General features: G+C 38.2%; 1 pseudogene; it reads left to right on the top strand.

Annotated features, from left to right (window-relative positions):
- Positions 1 to 2,681: 2,681 nt before the first annotated feature.
- The window catches only part of LOC134729850 (zinc finger protein 736-like), a 62,390-nt pseudogene continuing 46,143 nt past the window's right edge, over positions 2,682 to 18,928 (top strand).

Genomic DNA, 18,928 nt, shown 5'->3' with positions numbered 1-18,928 from the left:
AGGATAGCACTTCTCAGGGTTTTTTTGAAGGTGTAGTATTATATTTTTATTAAGAGGAAAAAAAGTCTAATCTCACAATTGATAGAATATAATAAAACCCATAAAATAAAGAATAATATACATCTCATATTTTTATGGCATTCGAATGGTGTTTCTGATTTTAACATAAGCTAACACATTGTACATTTTGTACAATGCAACAACACAATTTTGTAGAACACATTTTGTACATTGCATGTTGTACAATGCAATAACACAATTTCCTTTTGTATTATTTCATTGTACAAAAGTGCTAATGGAAGAGAGTAAGCCATATATTATTCAGTCTGTCTAGGGACTTAAGTCTCTTTGTTTTCACTCCCACTGAGTGAAACACTGCCAGAGGAAATAGATATAACTGTTATAAAATATCAGAAAACTATAATTTTTAATATCCAAAGAATTCTTTTTAATGTCTGAGTTTCATGTCATGTCTTTTATACTTTAGTTTTTTTCTGTTTTTTTTTTTTTTTTTTTTTTTTTATGGAACCACACTGTCAGCAGAAAGCTATCAGGTCCTACTGTTTTATCTGCAGCACTGGTGAAAGCTCCCCCTGTTTAATTCAGGCTTGTGAGAGTTTCTTTCCTTTGGAGGTGGTGGCTGGTGCCAGAAGAAGAAGAAATATCATGCCCTCTGAGAGTAGAGAGCAGCTGGTGTCCTGGTGTTTATGGATATAATAAACATAATGCCACATTTGCACCTGGTTGGGGAAATAATGTAATGCTTCTTGCATTTATCTTTATAATCTACTTTCCTAGCTAGTACTCTCATGCCATTCATAATATATTTAGCAAATGCAGCTGGAAAAAAAAAAGCTTTGTTACCACAGGGGCTGAGAGAATGGAATTCATGTCCTAGTTTGTTAAACTACTTTTTTTCAAATGGAAAATAAATTCACAATAAATTTCCATTTTTCAAGTGACCGATATAAAAATGGTAATGTCCACAATAATCTGTATTCTATTTTATTTTAAAATGTGGAATTTTTTTTTCACCAGGCATGCCTGTAATACCAGCACTTTGGGAGGCTGAGGCAGGTGTATCTCAAATGAGACCAGCCTGGCCAACATGGTGAAAGCTCATCTTTACTAAAAATATAAAAAACTTTGCCAGGTCTGGTGACATATGCCTGTAGTCCCAGCTACGCAGCGGGCAGAAAAACTGCCTCCAGGATGAAGAGGTTGCAGAAAGCCAAGATTGCACCATTGCACTCCAGCGTGGGCCAGAGAACCAGACTCTATTTCAAAAAGGTAAAATACAATAAAATAAATGTGGGATTTTTTTTAAATATAATAAGCCAGTTTTTATGTTATTTCCGAAATTTTCATCTGTATTTATTCTTTTGACACAGAAAGTAGTATATAGATGAGCTTATACAAATGTTTCAACTGCATTTGAATTTTATTTGCATAACTGTCTGAATAACTTTAGTATCCCAGATTAAAGTTAGAATATGTGTATTTTACCCTTTGGTCTGTTTTTTTGATTCTTTTAAGTCTGAGCATAATAACTCACTAAAAATATTTCTGTAGTTTCTGATTTTTGCTAACATTATTTTCTTGGCTGTATTTTATCTAAGTTCATTATGCAAATAGAATTTGCATTGTGTCTTCAAAAATAACTTCTGAAAGCCTTCCAAGACCCCTGTTATGCCACTAACTGTAATGGGGTAATGGGGACCATATTTACCCTCCTAGGTTAAATAAGTATAAAACTAGACAGAAATATGAAACAAAGATTTTTCTACGTTCACTTACAGTCAGCACAAAACAATAATTTCTCAGAAAAGATGAACCAAGACAGTGTACGGATGAACCCTGATTATCACCAGGCTACAAGTTAGTGGGTATGACTTGATTGAGAAGACTAAAATCAGAGTTCAACTATACAAGAAAGCTAAAATTTGTAGAGCAAAATGCCAGAAAAGGTAGAGGACCCACACAAAAAGATAACCCCAGACAGGCAAAAAAGGGTAGTTCATGCAGGTCTTCTGCTGGCTGTTAATCTGCATATCCATGTGAGAAAATTATATGAAATTTAAAAGAAAGCACTGGTACAAAACTATTCCCTTTTCATGCATCTATAATGTCGATTGGGCAGAGTACTTTGACTTTGGTTCTGGGTAAGTAGCATAGTATGGTCTTCATATTATTTATTTAGCTACACACAATATCAGAATTGTATGAGGGTGCCTTAATGGCTTAGGTTGTAATTGTTTTAAGAGCCTCTGGTGAGACTGTGCTGGGAAGGCTTGTACTCAGGCTCCTGGGTAGCATCAGGAGACACCAGCTATGGCACTGCATTGGGAAGGTCAGTCCTAGGGGTCCCAGGGAGCATGGAAGGGCCCCACTGTGGTGGCTGTGGGCTAGGTGGGCCAGTCTTTGGTCCCCCATGTTGTACAAGTGTGTGGCTATAGTGGCAGTAGCAGCTTAGCTTCTGGGTTGTGGGTCCTGATATGACACTCATTGGTGTGTTGTTGTCTTGTTGCTGAAGGGCTGGGAGGAGTTGGTGCCTCAGTGGCAGCATCTTCAGGCAGGTGTTTCCCATGCTTTATGGGTCACACATTTTTGTCCCCTCTGTTTTGAGGCAGCCTTTCAAATATGCTGAAATGCCTATTCCCTGAGATATAGGATGCTGCACCATGGACCCAGCCATATTGCTTCATCCAGCTGAAGTTGTGACACTGAGGACTCTGGGTGTACAAGAGGGCATGTCAGCAAGGACCCAGGATATGGAGATGCAGGAGATATTGGACCCCTGGACAAAAGCCTGTCAGCCTTTTCCCAATGTCACCCTCAATATTGGGCCATGCACCAGCATTGTGAGCCTCTGCACACATGGAGTCTTGCGTGAGTTCCCTTTCTGGGACAATATAGTTGTGTGGATGTCAGGCAGGTCTCTGAATTAGGCTTAGGATCTGTCCTCATAGGGCAAAGGGGATTCTCTGCATCTAAGATTGTAAATGTGGTCTTTCTTTCTCCCACAGTAGAGAATTCCTTTTGGTTTTGAGCCAATTTCAGCTGACTGCTTTGATCCATCTCTATACTGCTGCCAACCCCAGTTTTCATGTCTCAGAGAGTCACAGTCACTTTCCTACTGAATTCCAGCATTCTTCCAAGGATGTTCAATTCAATGCATAGTTATCTGTTTGCTATTTTGGACCTTCTTTGTGGAGGAGATGAGTCTTAAGTGACTCAAGCAGCCATCTTTATCCTTTTGTTGTTGTTTTTATTTTATTATCTATTTATTTATTTCTTGAGATGGAGTCTTGATCTGTCACCCATGCTGGAGTGCAGTGGAGCAATTTCAGCCCACTGCCACCTCTGCCTTAGGGGTTCAAGTGATTCTCCACTCTCAGTCTCCCAAGTAGCTGGGATTGCAGGCCACCACCACCAAGCCTGGGTAATTTTTTGTATTTTTACTAGAGATGGGGTTTTGCCTATTGGCCAGGCTGGTCTCAAACTCCTGACCTCAGGTGATGCTCCCACCTCAGCCTCCCAAAGTACTGGGATTACAGGTGCGACCCATTGCACCCACCCTTTTATTTATTTGTTTAAAAATATATGTCAATTATTTTTCTCTTCTTTCATGTTTGTCTTCTCCTTATAGCACTCCATATGTTATCATTCTGCTTCCTAATGTTCCATAGTGCCTTAGGCTATCTTCATGATTCCTTATTTTTCTCTTTCATTTTTATCCTCCAGTTTGATTATTTTCAAAGACTTGGCTTAATTGTGCTTATCCTTTGTTCTACTTGATCCAGTTTACTGTTCGGCCCCTGTATCTAATTTTTGACTCAGGTTCCTATATTTTTCACTTCTTTGATTTCTGTTTGATACCTTGAAATATTTTCTACTTCTTTGTTAAACTTCTCAGTTTTTAAATGCATTGCCCTACTGACTTATGTTAAGTGCTTTTTGTTTTGATTTCCCTGTCAAGGACATTATGTACTTTCATTTTGTCAGAGTCCAATTCTGTGGATTTCTTTTGTTCATTACCTCAGAACATATTTTTTTCTGCACTGCATTCCCTCACCACCCTGCTCTCCAGTACTCACTACCACCAGTCCCATTTGTCTTGACTATGAGTTGGTTTCTGCAAGTTGATGAAGACAACCATCTTTCTCTGTTTTCCTTAACTCAACCTATGTAGGAAATTTCATTTCCATATCACTGAAACCAGAGATTCCAGGTGATTCTCAATTCTATGATTGTCCAGCTCACTGTCTTCCTTCTTATGACCCCCTGGATTATATGATGTGGGAAATCAAACTATTTCTTTGACATAGGCAAAATAGTAACCAGCCCCATGATATGCAGCTAAAAGGTTTTGGGATTCGATGTACATTACTTATGAAGAAGCTTAGATTCAGAGTTTATCTCCAACTAGTTTTGCCTTATGCCAAGAATAGTGTCCAGGACTGACACCTCTACAGTCATTCATTATGCTCACTCTGAATCTGGACAGTTAGCCACTGAGCATTTACAACGTTGACAATCTTGTTCTCTGTAATATAGGATATTCAGAATACAGAGTCTCATTCACTTCCAGAAGTAGATAATTTAAGACAAGTCTCTTAGGTACATGTGTAAAATCTGTGACAGATGATGTATGCAGAAACTACTTCCAGGCAGGGACTACAGACCTTGATTTTTCACCAGAGTAAGCCAGGGAAAAGGTAGTGCAGAGTGCCTGTTTTCTCATTCTGCGTTGCCAAAGTCACACAAGTTTCTTTCAGAAAGAAACTGCAAGTCAGATTTCTTTCTGTGGCAAGGCAGAGAAGAAGGCAAGAAGGCCTGAGAGGTGTACACTGTTACATTTATACTTTACCAAAAATCTGTCCAGGGAGAATAGCTGGTGGGATTTGTTACTGGAACAAGCCTGTGAAGCAAGCATGCTATGTTTGGTGACAGAAGGGGAGTGCTATCTCTTCCACTCAGGATTTCAGAGACCAGCAAGGGTTGGCAGAAATTTGCTATTAGAGCATGCCAGGGAAGTGAGTGTGGGAAGTGCTTTTCTTCTCATTTAGGCTTGTATGTATTCTGACTCTCTGCTTCCTTCTAAACAGAGACTGCAGGAAATTTTGCTGGAGGAAGTCAGGGAAAATGTCTTGGGGAGTGCTATCTCTCTATGATTGGCTCATAGAGGTCTGTCTCCAGCCTACTTTGAGAGAATAATTACAGAAATCACTAAAGGAAGTGAAAGAAGGCACAGTGATTGCCATTCTTCTCATTTAGGCTTTTGGTAGTATTTGTTCTAGCCGCTTTCTGGGAGAGATTTCAGAGATACATTACTAAAACAAGCTAGAGAAGAAGGGACTAGAAGTGCTGATAGCATAAAGAGTAACAGGGACTAAAAACAGATTGGGATGATGTTATAAAACCAAAAACTCCAAAGTGTAAAGAATGCAATGATTTTGATAGTAATATAAATAAATTCAGTAGGTAATAGAATTATGCAAAAGTTTAAAATGGTAATAAACACACAATCCCTAGAATTTAAGATGCAATAAAACAAAGAGACCATAGGTTCTATCAAAATAAGTCCACAAACACACTGGGAAAATTAGTAATTAGGTATTCATGTTACATAAATCACTCTGGTGACAGGGTAAAAACCTTTTTATGAGAAAAAGAGCAAGGGTGAGGCAAAAATGCCAATTAGTAGTTCTGTTGCCCAACTTCAATGTTCTCATATTATTTTCTACATTCAAGTACTTAACACTTCCTTAAATGTAAAGGCTTTATTTAAATATACTTTCTCAAGAATATATTTTCAGAAAATGGGAAAGAATCTTTCCTGTTTGTGAGTCTGTCTAAATGTCTCTTTACAGAAGATTTCCATCTTATAAGTCTGTCTAGCTGTCTATCCATAGATTGTCTATGCTATAGAAGTATTTCCATGAATTGGAAGTAATTCCATTAATAGTATTTAATAAATGCTGTCTTATTTCTGTCATTTTTGTGAGGGTTTCTTCTAAGTTTTAAAGCTGCTTGAAAGCTTTAAAATCTATTTGCCCTTGGATCGAAATACTAACAAACAAATAGGATTTCCAAGTATTAATTTATGTAACATTTTTTCCAGTATCCTTCCAACTACACTTGCATTTATAAGGCAAAGAGAAGAGGATGGCTAAAACATTTCAGAGCATATGACATGCTGCCTTCAAAAGTTCAGTAATTCTAAAAAGACCTTGAAATGCTGTTAAGTGAAGAACAGTAAGGATATTATTAATAAGGGACTCTTAAATTCCCATTCACATCTTCAACAGCATTCTTAGCATTAGGAGGTTCTCAAAATAAATATAAAGCCTCTGAACTTGCTGGTTGCCCAATCATTTATCGGAAGAGCTAAAATATATGAAAATATTTTACATTTATATCACGGACTAACCATAGTACTAACGAACCAAAAAAAATGCATTTCACATCATTACTGTGATTCTTAATACTAAGTCACCTCTATATTAAGCCTATTTCATTCCAAATTGTTCCCAACCTCCACAACACATTTAGTTTTGCTCATTTTCCTTTCTCAGTAGTAGGTGACCTTTACCACAGACCCTTCACCTGCTGCCATGAGAATTTTCCCAATAACAAAGAAAAACTTGAAAATAACAGTTTAAAAACAAATACATATTTTAATTTATGTATTCAGTAAATATGTTGAGTATATATTTACTTTGGAAAATCTGTATATAACCAAGATATATGTATACACACACACACATAAATACACACACACACACATATATATGTAAAACAGTTGCCTTCCAATATGGGATCATATTTCCCAAATACCGCTTTAAGTATCTTTTCATTGGTTTCTAAATGGAGGCCACCAATGAAAAGCTTGGCAGGCTGATCTGCTTCCACCATTTTGCTGTAAACAGTAAACATAAATAAATAAATAAATAAAATAAAAAATGAATCTATATTTAGATAACAACAAATAAGACAAAAAGATAAAATTTTATTACATAGTGTGTTGAAAACTCAAGTGAAATTCCCTTACAGAGGCTGACATCTTTTTAGTATTTCTTACTTTAAATACGTAAAATTTGTAACATGCAGAGTGAAAGGGGCAGTAGCTTCATGAACAAATGCTGCATTTTAGTACATACCTGACAAAAACTTGTTTGTAAAAATGAGATGAGAAAAGCTAGTGTGATGTTCTTAAGCTCCAATACACAGGATGCCCCATTTAAATAATTTTATTTGAAAACTATATATTTATACTATACAATGTGATGTTTTGTGTATCTTTCTTCTTGAGATGGAAATTTCCTGTTGCCAAAGTGCACTGCTCACTGCAGCCTCCTTACTGATCCACAAGTGATCCTCTCACATCTCAGCTTCCCAAATATTTAAGGCACTCGCTACCAGAGCTAGTAGCCAATTTTTTGTGTTTCTTTAATAGACACAGGTTTCCCCATGGTACCCAAGCTGCTCTCGAACATTTGGGCTCAAGCCGTCTTCTGGCCTGGTGCTACCAAAATGATGAGATTTCAAGTGTGAACTACTACGGCCAGCTTGATATTTTAATAAATGTTTAAATCAAGCTAATTAAAATACATGCTTTCTTGGGGAAGAACACTTTTAACTTTTGACAATATTTCAGTGATTTGAAATATACAATAGATCAGGGATCCCCATACCCTAGTATCCAGCCTGCACCTGTCTATGGCCTGTCAGGAAACCAGCTGCAGAACAGGTGGTGAACCACTTGCACTGCCTGAGCCCCACCTCCCATCACATCAGCCAAGGCTTTGGATTCTCACAGGAGTAGGAACCCTACTGTGAACTGCGCATTTGAGGTTCTAGGTGGTGCTTTTCTTAGAAGAATGTAATGCCTGAGTGTGACCTGAGGAGGAACAGTTTCATCCAGAATCTATCCTCCCTATTCCCCACTGGCTTGCCCTATCGCCCTGGCAGCCCCGCTGCCCCACCACTGCCCCCTGTCACACTGCTCTGACCCAAAGCCCCTCCCTACCCGCTACTCCTCCTGGAACTGTCCACCTCGCCACCTTCTCCCCCAACCCACCTCTTGTCTGTGGAAAAATGCCTTCCACTAAACTGACCCCTGGTGAAAAAGGACAATAGATTAATGGAGCTAATTATATTAGACAGTATGGCCTCCAACTTCTGACTTCAAGTCATTCTCACACCTCCTCTTCCAAATTGGTGGGATTATAAGACTAAGTCAGTGTGCCAAGTTAATAGAATAACTTAAAAGCATTTATTTTGTCTCCCTTTTAAGCTATCTATCACCATTTATCTCAATTACACCCGCTTATTCTGTTTAAATTATTTAAGGTGTCAGAGATAGATGAAACATGTTTCAAATACTGTCATACAGGGAAGGAGATAATTAAATGCTTTACAGAGATAAATTTAAATGGAGATTATTTATGGCCCCAGACTTTCTCATACACTAAAGTAATGCAATTTATGTCAAAATTTCATAATTCCTGTCAAGCAAATCACAAATTTGACATGTGATGAGTAAAAGTACAAGTTTTTAATCACAGTGGTTAAGTATATTGCCTATATAGTTGAATTATGACCACATTCACAGAGAAAAACTGCTTTATCAAAAAAATGCCCATGAAAAAATGGTACCCCAGCTCCATCTCCCACAACCTGCCCACACATGGAACATGTCCGACAGAAACTGGAAGAATGAGTTTAACAAAAGTGAGTTTCTTAATAGCACTAAGGAGTTCTCTCCCTACTGTTTCCTCCCATAATTCAGTACCCACACATTGAAAACCCGTCCTCTTTTATAGACAATATCCAAAAATTCTGAGGTCTTTGTATTCCTGTGAACAAACTAATCTGTGCAAAGAAACAGAAAATAAGGATGTTTTTCAGTAGGACAAATGGATATCCAACACTTTCAGACATGCTGTTATATTCATATACATAAGTTCACTCATACTAACAATTATAACATTTCTTAACATTTGTGAAAAAAAGCCTCAGATAAATGGTCTGAAATACCACATTTCCTCTATTCTTTCTCCTGAAATACAAACATGTCTTCTCTGATTAAAATTAAGATCTTTTTTCTTCATTTCCCTGATTTTCTAAGAAACCACCTGTTCGTGACCCTGTGTCACCACGAGCTGAAGGAACAGTCGAGGCTAGCAGTGTACCCAGCTAAAAAGCTTAGAAACCCAGATGTACCACCCTTAGCGAGGAAGCAGGGAAAGGGGAGCATATCTGTATACACATTTATTCTTTTTCCCTTTCTCAGTTCTAAGGCTTGGGTAAGTGCCACTAGTGCTGCTAACTGGGCGCTGGTCCCTGGTGGAAGAGACTTACTTTCAAGTATGGTCACATCACTAACTAGGGCATAACCTGCCCTTTGTATTCCAATCTCCACAAATGAACTTCCAGCAGTATATGGGTTAAGGTCACAATTAGCTAAGGGGACTTCTAAGAGATCATCTCGGACAGCATAATTCTGCACTATAATTTGTTGGCAGTCTTGCTCAATTGGTGCCCCATCCTCTGGGAGAAAAATGGCAGGGTTGCGGACCATACACATGTGTATTTGAAGCATCAGTCCCTCAAGAAGTAGCACCTGGTATCTAAGCAGGAGGTTTTCTGATAGCCATAAACTTCCTTTGGCACCTAGTAAGCCATTTACATCATGAGTAGTCCAGACAGCGAGATCCTTTCCTTGTATTATTTTGATAGTCTCTGACACTAAGACGGCCACTACCGCAACTACCCATAAACAGTAAGGCCAGCCTTTTGATACTACATCAATTTCTTTACTTGGATATGCCACTGGTTGTGGGGTTGTCCCAAGAGTCCGAATAAGGACTCCAAGGGCTATCCCTGCTCTCTCTGTGATGTATAAAGAGAAGCTTTGTCCTGTAGGAAGGCTTAAAGCTGGAGCTTGTACTAGGGCCTGCTTTAAGATTTTGAAGGCTGTTTCTGTCTCTGGTTCCCATTCTACTAAATGAGTATTTGCCCTCTGGTTCTCCTTCATTAGAATATAGAGGGACCTGGCTATCTTGCTGTAACTGGGGATCCATAGTTGGCAAAAGGCAGTGATTCCAAGGAACCCCTACAACAGTTGTAGTGTCTTATGGTGAGGGTAAGCCAATATAAGCTGTATTCATTCCTTGCTGAGGACTCTGGTCCTTCTATCTAGGATAAGGTCTAGATATTTGACTAGCTGTGGGCAAAGCTGGGCCATCAACCTAGACACTTTGTACTCTTGATTAGCTAGAAAGTTCAAGAGATCTAGAGTAGCCTGGTGGCATGAAGATTGCAAACTGGTAGCCAAAAGTAAACCATTCACATACTGAAGGACCAGAATGCCTGGACTTGAGAAGTGGCCTAGAACTTTGGTCAGTGCCTGACCAAACAGATAGACCAAACAGGGCTATCTCTAAACCCTTGGGGCAAGTCCATCCATGTAAATTGAGATGTGTGATCTGTGGGATCATCAAAGGCAAAGAGAAACTGGAAGTCAGAGTGCAGGAGAATAAAGAAGGCCCATAACAGTGAACTTCATCTGGTGTTTGAGGGAGCAGGGTACAGGGGTTGGGTACAACTGGATATAGAGGAATTACTGCCTCATTGATGAGTCTAAGATCTTGTACTAGTCTCCACTGGCCATTCAGTTTTTGTATTCCTAGAATTGGGATATTGCAGGGACTGCTGCATTTCCTTACTAACCCTTGAGCTTTTAAATGTTTAACAATATCCTGCAATCCTTTATGAGCTTCAGGCCTTAAGGGATATTGCCTTTGATAAGGAAAAGTGGTGGGATCTTTTAGCCTGATTTGGACTGGGCAGGCATTTTTTGCCCTTCCAAATTGTCCTTCCAATGCCCAGACTTCAGGGTTTATTCCCTCCCCAAGCAGGAGGAAACAAATGGGTAACTTGTTCCCCATACTCATGTAGATAATAGCTCCAGCTTTTGATAATATATCCTTCCCTAATAAGGGTGGGGATTTTCAGGCATAACAAGAAAGGCATGTGAAAAGAGCAAAGTCTCCCAATTACTGAGACTGAGGAGGTGGGAGAAAATACTGGTTACAGGCTGTCCCAGGATTCCTCGGATGGTAACAGACTTTGAGGACAGTCATCCAGGACAGGAGATTAACACTGAGAAGGCTGCTCCAGTGTCCAGGAGGAAGTCAATTTCCTGGCCCTCAATTTTTAAAAGTATCCCCGCCTCAGTGAGGGTGATGACATGAGCTGGCCCTTGCCCCAGGTATCTTCAGTCCTGTTGTCGGATCGTCTGGTTGGGGGCTTCTAGCCTAGAGAACCATTGCACTCTGGGGCAGTGTGCTTTCCAGTCATTGCCTTGGCATTGCGGACCTGGGTGAGGAGGCAGCTTGTTTCTCATTGGACAATCTTTTTTTAAAGTGTCCTTGTAAACCACACTGATAACAAGCCCTACTAGGTGATTGGCCTCCTCCATTTTCTGTCCCTCTCTCAAACACCAGGTTTGTTTGTCTGAGGGCCATAACTATGGCTGCAACCTCTCTCTGATCTTGCTTTTCCTTTTGGGCCTGCTCCTCTTGTTTCCTGTAATAGAACACCGAGGTTGCCAAGTTTAATAATGCCTCTAGATTTTGTTCAGGGCCGAAGGCTCACTTTTGGAGCTTTCTCCTGATATCTGTGGCCGATAGGGTAATAAACTTATCTTTTAGGATCAATTGACCCTCGAGTGAGTCAGGTGACAGGGGAATATATTTTCTTAAAGCCTCTTATAGCTGCTCAAGGAAGGCAGAATAATTTTTTTTCCTTTCCCTGAGTTATGATGGACATCATTGAATAATTCTTGGGCTTTTTCCTATTTCTCCTTAGTCCTTCTAGAACGCAGGTCCACAGATGTTTATGACTCCAGTCCCCATGATCTGAGTTGAGGAACCAGTGGGGATCCATACAGGGGATGGCTTGGTGACCAGAAGGGAATTTGTCCCTTTATTTGGCTGTCATTCTATCATTTACTTGACTAAGATACCAGGTATCTCCAAACTCTGGGGCTGCCACTAAAGCCACATTCTTTTCATTAAAGACCAGGGTTTGATCTAACAATAACATGACATCTCTCCAACTGAGATCAAATGTTTACCCTAGACCCTGTAGGGCATCTATGTCCCTATCAGTATCATCTGAAAACTTCCCCAGGTCTGCCTTGATCTGCTTTAAATCAGAGAAGAAGAAAGGGATATGCACCTGGGTTGGGCCAAATTCTCCTCCCCCTGAAGCTTAAATGGGACATAACTGACAGCCCGGCAGGGGGGTTGTAGTCCTTTGGCAATTTCCTTGATTTTTTTTTCCTTCTGGGTGGGTAGATTAAAGGAGGCTTATCATTAATATGAAGGGGAGCTATAGGGAGGGAAGGATATGGGGGTAAGCCAAAAGGACCTCCTGCGGGATGTAAATTGCAAGTTTTGCATTGTTGTGTATTCTCCTTCAATGAAAAGAAAGCTTGGACATAAGGTATTTCACTCCATTCGCCTTCCCTCTTATAGAAAAGGTCAAGCTGCAGGATAGTATTGTAATTTATACTTCCCTCAGGTGGCCATTTTTCCCCATCAGAGAGAGAATATTGGAGCCAGACTGTAGTGAAAAAAAAAAATGAGCCACTCTTTTTCAGTGCTTTCAGGTCAAATTGGTCCCAATAGCTTGGATGTGTTTCAAGGGTGAGGCTGTTGATTCCTGAGTGTTTCCAATCTGAAAGACAAAACCACCTGAGGTTTTGGTTGGTTTGTTTCTCCCCCTGCCCAAGAACCCACAACAGTCCCTGGACCCTGATAATCAGAACAGTTGCACTCACCGATGCAGCAGCAGAAACACTAGTTTTCATCCTAGACCACAAGTAGGACAAAGGGAGGTCGGATTTAGTGGCCTTTACTGACACATTCTCAAAAACTGTTAGAGTTCTAAGCATTCTCCTGTTATTACTGGGACCTCACCCATGTCCTATAAAGATGTTATGCCCCAAAAATGAAGTGGAGGGCCACACCCTCAGGGATGGAGGGATCTCCACAGTTGGCAGAGTGATGCCTTTTTGTCCTCATTTATATGAGTAGGAAGGATACAATTTCTGAGGGTCTCCATATCCTAGCTTCAGGAATAGCTTTTGTTAGGCCCTTTTTTTCTGAGGAGGGATCCTAAAATTCCAGATAGTCCCCCATATGATGGGGCATTGGGCAAAAATTATGTCTGTCTGATTGGTGAGCACAAGTGCCTAAAGAAGGTAGCAGAGTCCTGAAGTTTATACTAGAAATAACTCTTACAGGAGAAACTAGAAAAGCACCAGAGACAGGGAGTGGTTTTTAGAAATGGGACTAGCCTCGGAGAGGAGAGGCGGCAGGGTTTGTCTGACCAACATTAGGACCCAGGAGGCAAGAGTCAGGACAGATAGGATAGATGGGTGAGTCTCACTTGGGTGACATGACTTTGAGAGCTCTGTTCATGGCTGCAGGGTCACCGAACTTGTTGTTGGGACTCTGGAGTTGAATGGCTTTCCTCTCTGTTGACTCTCTGCTCAGCCCAGAAGTACAGGAAAGGAGGAAGCTGGTTTCAGGCAAACCAACGCTCCCAACTCCAAAGAGTCAGTGGTTGTTAGAGATCTCTTTCCCAGAAAGCCTGACACTCAAGTCTTTAGTCTAGCAGCCATGCTAGTCACTTTTAACTGGCCAACAGGTGTCCGGTATTTAACCCCAAATTCTAAGGAAAAATAGGACAGAATAGCAAGAGAAAGGGGTCTGATAATACTCACCTCTTGGTGGTTAACCCTTTGTGGTCGCCAAAATGTGTCTGGAATTGGTTCGTTCTGGTGGGTCTTGGTCTCATTGACTTCAAAAATGAAGCCACAGACCCTTGCAGTGAGTGTTACAGTTCTTAAAGTTGGTGTGTCCAGAGTTTGTTCCTTCAGATGTTCAGATGTGGCTGGAGTTTCTTCCTTCTGGTAGGTTTGTTGTCTCACTGTCTTCAGGAGTGAAGCCACAGATCTTCACAGTGAGTGTTACAGTTCTTAAAGTGGTGTGTCCAGAGTTGTTTGCTCCTGCCGATCGGTTTGTGATGTCACTGGCTTCAGGAGTGAAGCTGAAGACCTTCACAGTGAGTGTTACAGTTCATAAAAGTAGTGCAGACCCAAAGAGTGAGCAGCAGTGAGATTTATTGCAAAGAGCAAAAGAACAAAGCTTCCACAGTGTGGAAGGTGACCTAAGTGGGTTGCTGCTACTGGCCCCGGTGGCTAGCTTTTATTCCCTTATTTGGCCCCACCCACATCCTGCTGATTGGTCCATTTCTCAGAGAGCTGATTGGTCCATTTTATAGAGAGCTTCTTAGTCCATTTCACAGAGAGCTGATGTTCCATTTTTACAGAGTGCTGATTGGTGCTTTTACAAACCTTTAGCTAGACACTGAGTGCTGATTGGTGGATTTATGATCCTTTAGCTAGACAGAAAATTTCCCCAAACCCCCATCCAACTCAGAAGCCCAGCCAGTTTTGCCTCTAAATTTGACCCAAACTTCCAAAATTAACAAAAACAATATACACACTTAGGCAATTTCCCTATCCTCAATTTATGTATAATAAATAACATCCTTAGTTAACAGAGCTCTAGTAAAATAAACAACATTTATATTCCTGAAAAAAATATTTTATTAGCTGAACAATTATATTGTCCATGGTAAAATTATTCCATTATATGAATTTTATTGCAAAATAAAATGTAACATAAGAAAATACATTGAAATATTTACATAATGCAATCCAAACTTATTTCCTGGGTTTGTCTATTAACTGTGCATATCAGAATGCGAAAGAACAATTCTTTACAAGATGCTTTCTCAAAACCCCTTTTTAAGTGTTTTATATTAATTGTAACAAATTAAAGCTATACATTCTATACTCACACTTATGAATTATTTAGTTCATAAACTATACCATAACAATCTAGAGCTGAATGTGTCTGCATAAATATCCTAATTTATATTTCCAACGTTTTCTTTTCTGATGAATAACCTAACAGTAAAAGCATGCTCTGAATGTAAAGACATTTGTATATGTTTATGTATATTTTAGAAAAATGTTTCTTAAATTATAGTTACAAATCTATTGGCATTATTAGCTTCTTTGTTACCAAAACCCAATGTAGCATTTTATTCTCACATTATTTTTGTCACATTCTTAGCAGAAAAACATGAATTTGACCAGGGCTCTGTCTACATTATGCTTTACTCTTTTTCAATTTTGAACAGATAATTTTTCCCTATGTATCAATTGATATTTACTTAAGGGAATGTATTTATTAATATATGTAATTGAGTAGTATATTATACTTAATTGATAACTAATAAAAATAATTAGTAAAAATCTAGGGATATTACAACACAGGAAAAATAGAAATGTAAATAATACATTATGTTTGATGTCACAAGATGTATGACAGAATGCTTCACTGTCTTTTTAAAAGAGGATACACATAATGTCATTTTCTAAATAATAATAAGGATCAATCTCTTTGATAAAATATCTACATGTATTTTGTACCATGTACTTTTAGAAGTCCTATAACATTTGTATAATTTTTAGGCCTAATTTGCAAAGTGGGAAACTTAATTTATAAGCATTTAAAAGGTACAAAGTTTTAGAAGTCTATTACTGAAAACATCAGGATTTAAACCAAAACATCTTCCCTTCATAAATAGTTTGTTCTCAGAGAAAACTAACTTTTATAAAGGCATTGTAAAAAAACAATGTTGAAAATGATTTTTAATCTATTACATATGCTACTAAGAAACATTTTCTAGGCAAAGATAATACATGTGCAGATGAATGGATTTATTAAAACCAAACCTGTGTAGTGGAAAGAAAAGCAAAAACACAAACACAGAATAATATTTGCTGGGAGAATGTGCAGAAACATGCAGTGTTACAAGTAAAAATCAACTTGGTTGAATAATCTGCATTTTCTTGTGATCAGTGAACTAGGACTATTTAGTCCTACACAAAGATCAGGGAATGTAAGTAGTGGACACAGGCAGGGAGGACAATACCATGAAACATTTTGCTTGCTGTGCAAATAGGCTACTTATTTTTTTTTTAGGGCAGCAGTTAAAAATAATTTGACCAAAAGCTTAATGTCTACAAGATACTATAATAATTGTGGTGATTTGTACAATATAAAGTTAGGCAAAGAAAGAAAAAATCTAACCTTCACCACTTAATAACTGTGTGAAGTTAGATTGCTTAAACTTTGAAATTTACCGAATCAACAAAGAGAATATAACAATGGTATCTACTAGATATTATTATCATAAGATTAATAATGTACTGAGCACAGTACATGCAACATAGTTTAAGACTCAAAAATGTATAGAATTGTTATAATTATATTTATACTTAGTGAGACCTAGAGGTTTACTTGCAATCCTGCTTTCTTTAGTGGCTAGTCAAAACTATACAAAATATACTTTCAAAAATTGTGCTGCTTTGGATGTTTTGCATCAAGTAAAATATCCAACAGTTTAATTATATTATTGTATACTTACACTTACATATGCCTAAACAAGGAAGGCAAAGAAATGAAGAAACATATGCACTAGTAGACACACACACACACACTGATATATACACACACACACTGGAAGAATAAATAACAAGAGAATAATTTAACAGGAGAAGAAACATAAAATAATTTTAAGAAATCTTTGCACTATTTTCATACTGATATGGAAAATAAGATGAGAGATAATTGCAAAAAAACATGAGTTATCAAGTATTGTTTAGAAAGAAATAAAATCTCTCTATGTAGGCCCAGCTTGGTGGCTCATACCTGTAATTTCAGCACTTTGGGAGGCCAAGTGGGGGCAGATAACTTGAGGCCAGGAGTTCCAGACCAGCCTGTGCAAAATAGTGAAACCCTGTCTCTACCAAAATTCAAACAATTAGCTAGGAGTAGTGGTGTGGGCCAGTGGTCCCAGCTACAAGTGGTGAACTGGGAGAAACCCTTAAACCCGGGAGGTGGAGTTTGCTCTAAGCCAAGATCACACCACTGCACTCTGGACTGGGTGATACAGAATAATCCTGTCTCAAAAACAAAACAAAACAAGTAAACACACACAAAAAAATACGTATGTAATGAATCCTAGGGAATACACCTGAAAAATCTCCTTAGGAGTCACTATTTTGCTGACAAATTCTTCCTTCTCCCTTTCTCTTTCTTTCTTCTTCTTTTTCCCTACTCTTCCCTTCTCTTCCCTTTCTTTTCTTTCCTCCCTTCCTTCCTTCTTTTTTCTTTTGTTTATTCTTTTATTTATTTATTTGAGACAGGATCTCTGTCCCCATGCTGTAGTGCAGTGGTGCCATCATAGCTCACTGCAGCCTCCAATTCCAAGTCCCATGTATCTTCTTCCTTTGCTTCCCCAATAGTTAAGACTAAGGCAATGAGCATATGAAAGGATGATAAATGTCATATATTATTGGTGAGTTGTGAATGTGATAATAAATTAAACATAAAATTGCAAAAATTTAAAACACTGATAAGAGCAAATTTAGATGAATGGTTGGCTTTGTCTTATTTTGTTTTAACGAAACTAAACCTACTTTTTCAATCTCATCTAGCAGTCTTGCTTCTTAGAAATTATTCAACTGACTTAAAAACATGTTTACATCAAAATCTGCATATGCATGTTGTTCTATAGCAGTTAAGTGGATCAACTGTGGTTTATGGAATATTTATGGAATACTGTGCAGCACTAAAAAAATGAGTTTTCAAGTCATGAAATTACATGGAAGGAAGTTAAATATATATTTACAAGTGAAATAAACCAATCGGAAAATGCTACAGATGTTATTTCAAATACATGTGAACCTAGAAAAAAATTGTGGAAGAAGTAATAAGATTAGTGGTTGCAATGGTTTACAATGGAAAGTGGAATAAAGAGGCACAACTCAGGTGATTATTAAAGTATACAATAGTGAAACTATTCTAAATAATACAAAAAATTTGGATACATTTTATTAAATGTTTGTCAAAAGCCAAAGAATGTGCAACAGTAAATGTAAGCCATAATGTAAATTGCAGATATTAAATGATACTGTGTGGATGTAGGGGACAGAGGGGAAGTTTGTACTTGTAGGCAAAGAGTGTACTTTCTACTCAATTTTGTTGTAAGGCTAAAACTACTAAGATTTATTGATTTAAAAAGCTCAGTAATTAAGATCAATATTTCAGTGCTATATTGATAAATAATTACAAATAAAAAATTAATGTTGAAGAAAATATTTTATGGAAAGATAAGATCAGTATCAATATTAATGCTATGTTAAGGAATATTGAAGCAGGAACAAAAATAAATAAAGAATGAATAATATTCAATTTTTAAAAATATAATACTTTATTATGATTATTGCATTATTTTGGATTATGAAAACATTGCATTAAAATACACTGTATGTTGATTATTGAATTGTTTTGGTGACCTTTAACTTTTGAATTTAAAGTAATTGCATTCACTTCATCCGTTCAATTTGTAGTTTACTAAAATCTTGGAATGGAATAGTAGACACAATGCAGGAGAGGCAAGCCCCAAGCAGAGCTAAGCCCACTGAGTTTTTGGCTTTGTCCAGAAAATAATTCAATGCCAAGCCAGAGGTAGAAAAAAATAGCTTAGCTGATGAGACAGACTTACAGTTCTGGCAGTGTTACAGCTCTGTGACTCCTCTTTCAGAACAGGGCTATGCCACAGCAAGAGAGGAGCAGCTCAGAGATATTTTGCAGCCAGTTTATATTCACTATTAATTGCATAGATTGATGAAGGCAGAAATTTATAGGGAAGGGGGTGGTAATCATTGGATCATTGCAATAGAAGGATGGTAACTCCTGGGTGTTGTGTT

This window comes from Pan paniscus, chromosome Y (genome assembly GCF_029289425.2).
Source record: "Pan paniscus chromosome Y, NHGRI_mPanPan1-v2.0_pri, whole genome shotgun sequence".
In the NCBI taxonomy this organism is placed as follows: Eukaryota; Metazoa; Chordata; class Mammalia; order Primates; family Hominidae; genus Pan; species Pan paniscus.
This window is presented reverse-complemented; position numbering and strand designations above follow the sequence as displayed.